Here is a 7285-nt window from a genome sequence, read left to right as displayed (position 1 = left end):
AAAGTTTGGATGAATAGTTTTAAAAAGACTTCATTTTATTCAAGTTTCACAACTGTCCTAGCATATTGCTTTTGTCAATATTATAAATAGTCTAAGAGTACTCACCTTTTTCAGAGCTTCCTTGTTAATTGATATTTCATGGAGTTTACAGTAACTAACTGGCAAGATACCTTGTCTACTTATCACCTTCCTCAGATGTATCCTTTTCCTTCTGGTTGGGCTAAACTACCTCACTCACTTTGGGTCTTGAAGTACTCAGTTCTTGGAAATTTAAAGCCCAGCCCATATTCGGAAAGTGTGGTGAAGCAAGACCCTGACATATCGGAGGAGAATAAAAGACTTAAACTCTGGCTGTGTTCGGTGGGTCTGTCAATGGATTGCATCTCTTTCCCTGGAAAGAAAAAAAAAAAGATATAACCAAAGACTGTATTAATTTGTTCCTAGAGACTGAATGCACAAAATCCCTGAACTTTGCAAAAACCTATTGTTTTGCAAGTCTTACTGACACCTGGTGGCTAAATCTCAACAGATTTCGCAGTAACCAATGATGAGCTGTTTTTGCAATAAAACATCTAGGATTTGCAACACACTTGACACTGAGGGAGCACTAAACACTTAACTCCAGTCTAAGCAGAGTAAGAAATTCAGAGTTAAAGCAAAATCTTGCAATTTATTCATGTTCAAAGACACTCATGGGTATTCATTTTTAAATTTTTACCCCTATTTCAAAAACTCAATTCATCTGCTGGAAGCTACTCTGTGGGGAAAATCTTCTGAGAGGTTGGAGGTGCAAACAAAATATCTAAGATGTATTTCTGATATTAAATAGATTTTGGTTGCTTTTTCTCTACATACAAAAGCACTAATAGAAGTACCAATATTTAAAAACCTTTCAGTATTATGTAGTAGGTCTGTTTTGTCCTCTTTTTTTTCCTTCCAGATAATAAGCAACATAAAAAAAAAATCATACAAATTCACAGCTCAGGGAAATTCTACACACTGAATTACTGAGAGACTGAGGCCTTCTCATGGCTGTAATTTTAACCCAGTGGTTCTCAAACTTTATGGTGCTGGAAAAAAAAAATCACTTTATCTTTAAACACATTGACAGGATACACCCCTAGCATTCCTGGTTCAGATTCAGTAGACCTTGGTGGAGATCAGGAATATGTATTTTATCTTACTTTCAGACTTATATTCAGAAATCCCAGAAGGATCCATCTCTCATTCTTCAAATTCCTCTGGTCCTTTCCTCATTCTCAGTATCCCGATTGTCTCTGGAATCCCCACTTCCGTATCTGTAGCCCACCTAGCATACATTCTACTTCTTCCCATAATATCATCCTGATTTTCTCTTAGTGAATAACTTCTGCAGCCTCAGTCATGTTGAGCCAGTGTGATTCAGAAAAGCTTGACCCCATGTCTATTTGAGGGTTGGGCATGTGAGCCACACCTGGACAAGTATTCTGTTTCCCAGACCATAGCAATTGGTTCAATTGCTAGATGGTGTGCATTTAAAGGAGACTTTTATTATGGGAATTACTGAGCAAGAATCAGTGTCGTTGTGGTCACTTGGCTGGAAGAATATAACCTTGGAGGTGCTGTTGGCCATACGTATTACTCTGTATGAAAAGTAAAATCACACACACTAAAACAGCTTAGAGGTGATAAAACATAGCTTTTTCTGCAGTCACTGTTTCAGCACCTGGATTTGTGTCTGAAGCTAGTCAAGACACTAACTTTTTCTGTTCCATTTGTTCATATTCCCTTTGTTTTGTTTCCATTATTTATAATGACAAATTCTGTAATCCTAGTTCCCTGGCATATGACTGCCTCACCTGTAAGCTCTTGTGTTTTTCCTCCCACATTTTCTGTGTTTGGGAACATGGCAAGGGCAGACCCACTGTATAGAACAGGGCACATTACAGGGGATTTAGGGGGCTGAGGTGAGGGCAGGTTGGGTAGAACTGCTTTCCACATCAGCCCTCCTCCAACTCTAATGGGCCCCCACCTCCTCTGGCACCACCAGCAGGAGTTCACAGTTCTTTCTTCACAAGTGATATTTTAGAAATGTCCCGAGCTCGCTCTTGCCTCCAGTCCACTTGGGCATCTTCAGTTTGGACTTGAGGTTATAATAGGCACCTCTCACCTCTCAAACACCTCTCAAACACAGATCCAGTGCTGCCTGTTGAGAGGCAACTTCAGTGAGAAGCACCTGTTGGAGGGCAGATGCACAATGAATCCCATGATTTTAGCGAGAGCAATGGCACTGACGTCACTGCGCTCGTCCCACCGGACAGCATCATAGGCTTTGGCTTGAACTGCCGCCATAATGACGTTCACGTCCTAGTTTACATTTCCCAGCATGTCCTGCTCGCGGCGGGGGGATCACTGTGGTGTTCAGAGACAACCTCTGGAGAATCTCTTGCAGCATTTCCTGGGCAAAGGCATTGCTGTCCTTGAAGTTGTTACAGAAGGCATGAAAGGCACGAAGGTCCCTGTGCTGTGTTTTCACGGTAGATTTGTGGGGATGCTGCTTGGGGCAGCTCCAAAGATTCAGATTCGGATTCAGATTGTCTCCTTTCCATGGCTCGTGTAACTCATGTTTTCACTTTTGTTTCCAGAGAGGGCTGAAAACCCCTGCCCTTTCCTCCAGAGGAAGAATGTAAGCTTCTCAGCCTTTTCAGGATTCCTGAGATCTACCTTATTTTCTGGCATCCATGATTTATGCTTTGTCACGGGGAGAAAAGGCTGGAATCAAAAAGGACACACAAAAAAATCAACTTCTCTTTTTAATAGAAAGATCACTATTGGATTGGTATGCTTTGCCACCAATGTCAAACTGCAGATTTAAAAAAAAAAAAAAAAAATTAAAGAAAATCTGTGGGCTCCTGGGTGGCTCCAGTCATGATCTCATGGGTTGTGAGTTTGAACCTCACATTGGGCTCATTGCTGTCAGCACAGACCCTGCTTCAGATTCCACGTCCCCCTGTCTCTCTGCCCCTCATGTTCTCACTCTCCCTCCCTCTCTCTCAAAAATAAATAAACATGAAAAAAATTAAAATGCTTAAAACATTAAAAGATCATAGAAAATGATTCTCCCACTCTACCTTTCAAAAATATCACAATTTATGGGGCGCCTGGGTGGCGCAGTCGGTTAAGCGTCCGACTTCAGCCAGGTCACGATCTCGCGGTCTGTGAGTTCGAGCCCCGCGTCGGGCTCTGGGCTGATGGCTCAGAGCCTGGAGCCTGTTTCCGATTCTGTGTCTCCCTCTCTCTCTGCCCCTCCCCCGTTCATGCTCTGTCTCTCTCTGTCCCAAAAATAAATAAACGTTGAAAAAACAAAAATATCACAATTTTCTTGCTGTATTTTCCTTTCTGCAAATGCCAACTAGGCCTCAAAGCCGGGGGACACAAAAGAATTGGTCACTTCACTCCTTTTCTGACATTTCTTTCCAAGCGCAATGCCACTGACTCAGGAGACAAGGCCTAGGTGGGAGTGGCTGGACCACGGCTATAATATTATCACAGCGTTGCCCTCCTCATTATATACATAATAATGTAAAAGCTTCATGATTTGGCTTCAACTTCAATGCCTGTCACTACACCGATTGCTTCAATACTTTCCAGCCAACCTCGTACTTTTTCATTAGCTCTTCCTTCATCTAAATGGATTATTGTTATTGTTGCTGTTGTTGTTATTATTACTACTGTTGTTATTAATGCACTATTAATTTTGCCTGAAATGTACATCACCTCGTTCTGCACATGGATAAGTCCTAGACACCTTTCAGACAGCAGCTTAAATGCCATTTGAACAAGACCTTCTGTAACCACCTCCCCTAAAAGTTGTTCTCCCTGTTAGTGTGTGTTACTGCATCCTATTCGTTTCCTTCATTGCATTTTGCACAGATTTCAACTATGGATTTATTCTTGCTTGTTTGTGTAATGTCATTCCAAGACAGAAAAAACTATTTGTACTTTGTCTAATACCAATAATAGATCCTCTAAAAATGGCACATTGAACAGATTATAATTTTTTTTTTTTTAATAAGGGTAGTCCTGCACAACTCAATTAAAAGGAAAGATGAAATTCATTGTATTTAAGTTAGCTTTTACTCCAAAATAGCAAATCACCATTGTCTGGCACGTTAGCCTAAGGCTGCTTAACAGACCACTAAATTTTGGCAGCAGCATGCCAAATACATTTTAATTTTAGCAAAATTGTTAGAAATACTAGTCCGTTTAGTTATGCAGTTGTCAAAACTTTGCAAATGTCCTTCTGGTTAATGCTCTGTAGTTTCAAATGACTGTTTGCATATCTGCACGCTTATCCTGACTTTTCACACCTGCTTTGGGTAATAACCCCGGTGACATATGCAGACACAACCTCGTGCCTGGCTAAAGAACCAACGGACTCATCATCCTTCCTTCCCTCAAGGCAGTGCTACAAATGTTTTCCATCAGGGTCCTCCTTCCTTCAGTATTGTAAGAAACGGTCTCATTCAAGAATAGTCTATGTTGTCTGTCCTCTTTTTCTCAGTTCCATAAATCCAATCATTTGCTTGGTTTTGGATAAATCTGTTGTATGCCCATGGAATACCGGCATCATAGTTGATAAAGGTAAACTTCTTTTAAAATAATTAAAATAATGTTTCAATAATTAAAAAAATTCACTTTTGAAGTGAAATCATACATGAAAAACAAAACAAAACAAAAGACGTGCTGTTGATTTTTAATGTCCATGTGAGGGCCTAGAAACTCACCTTACTTGCTTCAAATACAAGCTCTAAGGAAAATTGAAACGTTTTCATTATATGTGTTATTTATATATTTTATATTTATGGCTTGTACCACAACAGCATTTTATTTCAGTATTTCAGTATTCTGTATTTCACTTATACAGAATACAGTTTGATTTTGTTTTCTCATTAAGTTCATTCTCTAACATTAATAGGTTTTGTATACTAGTACAGAAACATAGTTTTCTGTGGGAAAATGCATTCCAAATTATAAGCAATTAATTTATTAAGTCTTTTGTATTGCAAATCCCATTTCTGAGGATTCTTTTGGGGGAAAGTGGTAAGAAATCCAATCTAGTCTTCTCCATAAAGGAGCTCAAGATGAATCCAAGTATTAAGAACACATAATGGATTATTAAAGAGATTTAAATAATAGTTTGGGGAGGGGTTAATTTATCAACCATGTTTATTTATGTTTAGGCAGATATAGTACAACACTGAAGAGGAGATATGAGTAACCACACATGTATTGTTCCTGGCTGTAATAAAAAACTCTTAATGTATGTACAGAAGATATGTTTTGTAATGGTTTTCCGAGAGGTGCTCATTATCCTATTGTTTACAGATTTTTTTTTTAGTTAATAGGTATTAAACTTCATAACATGATTTGGTATAGCTACCAATATCATGATACTCTTTTATTTCTTCTTTAACTTGTTTTTGTAGTAAATTACATTAATAGATTTCCTTATCTCAACTAAGTTTTGAAGTCATTAGACACCTTCATGAGTCTATACAGTGATAGGTTGTACTTACTAATACTTTGAGTCTCTCACATCTTTGCTTAAATGTGAAAATGTTCTTTTTTTTTTTTTTGCATTCTTTATGTTGTTTGCTATCAGGGTTTTGCTCAACTGGTAGAATTTGTTGGAAGATCTAGAAAATTTAAAATAAGAATTGTAGCTTCCTTGAAGAGTTGGTAAAATTTACAGTTTCCATGTTACATTTAATTATCTTTTTCCATGTGTTTCTCCCCAGCCTCATCTGTAAGTTCTTTCAGTGTAGAGACCAGGTCCTGTACCTCTGAACATCCAATACTTAGTGTCAGCTTTGCCACATAACAGATATTCTGTGAATTAATGTTCAGACATTAACAAAGTGGTGCAGTTGGAGAATTCTTTGGATCTAGCCAGGCATAAATAATGAAAGGAAGAGCTTTCTTTACACAATTCTCCAAACTGTAAGCTTTCTCCCAAACAATAAATAATCCCTCTACTTTAAGATAAATGAGCATAAGGAAAATTTTTTCATCTAACAGTAATATTATCTGGATGATATTCCTTGAACTCATTGAAGTCCAATTTTACTTTCATTCAGTTTTCATGAATCTTGAATATCACAGGGTACAGCCACACAATAAACATTAAAATGTTAATTTTGCCTTTGAAGAAATGATAGACTTTAAAAGGAACATTAAAATAGAGAAGACAACCAAATTTTGCATACACAAAAAGGTGTTTTCAAAGGTCTGAAGATCTCTACCTGTGTTCTGCTCTTTCAAAATAAAGGGGCTGAGAAAGAGTAGGACTATAATGAATGCACAGGTATTTGTTATCCAGGTTTTGGAGATGAACCCTTAATGTTTTTTTTTCTTCTATTATTAACAGTTGAAAGCCTTAGCATACTTGAAAATAAAATGTACTTAACATTCAGAACAGCTCCTACCATATTCCTCTCTGAATTTTTCATCTCTATATTAAACGTGCTGAGCTCTCCCTCCTTGTAGACCACTTAAGCTCTTTTGTGAAATAGACTATGTCTTCTTTATCTTTATTTCCTTAAATATCCCTAGCATAATGGTATTCATGAACTAAAACATTCTGTAAATGTATATTAATTTCTTTTTAAAAATTATAAAAAATGTGAATGTAAAACTATGACATTAAAGACCACATTAAACAGTATATAAAAGATATACTAGAACCTAACAAATTATATAGAAAACATGATTGTGCACATTTTAAGTAATATATTGTTCTCTCTATAATGTAAATGTTCCTCATTGGCTTGTTTGTATGAGGCCAAATATCTCATTTATTATTGTCATATATTTTTCTTCAAGCACTTAAATATTTCTTTTTTTTTTTATTTATATATGAAATTTATTGTCAAATTGGTTTCCATACAACAACCAGTGCTCATCCCAAAAGGTGCCCTCCTCAATACCCATCACCCACCCTCTCCTCCCTCCCACCCCCCATCAACCCTCAGTTTGTTCTCAGTTCTCGACAGTCTCTTATGCTTTGGCTCTCTCCCACTCTAACCTCTTTTTTTTTTTTTTCCTTCCCCTCCCCCATGGGTTCCGGTTAAGTTTCTCAGGATCCACATAAGAGTGAAACCATATGGTATCTGTCTTTCTCTGTATGGCTTATTTCACTTAGCATCACACTCTCCAGTTCCATCCACGTTGCTACAAAAGGCCATATTTCATTTTTTCTCATTGCCACGTAGTATTCCATTATGTATATAAACCACAATTTCTT

At 37.6% G+C, this 7285-nt stretch overlaps 1 pseudogene; it reads right to left on the bottom strand.

Annotated features, from left to right (window-relative positions):
• Nucleotides 1–1933: 1933 nt before the first annotated feature.
• Nucleotides 1934–2588, bottom strand: LOC121038425 (josephin-1-like; annotated as a pseudogene).
• Nucleotides 2589–7285: the final 4697 nt, after the last annotated feature.

The sequence above is a fragment of the Herpailurus yagouaroundi genome, unplaced genomic scaffold (genome assembly GCF_014898765.1).
Source record: "Herpailurus yagouaroundi ecotype Mexico unplaced genomic scaffold, PumYag 28, whole genome shotgun sequence".
Taxonomy (NCBI): Eukaryota; Metazoa; Chordata; class Mammalia; order Carnivora; family Felidae; genus Herpailurus; species Herpailurus yagouaroundi.
The sequence above is the reverse complement of the archived record's forward strand: the minus strand, read 5'-3'. Positions and strand labels throughout refer to the sequence as shown.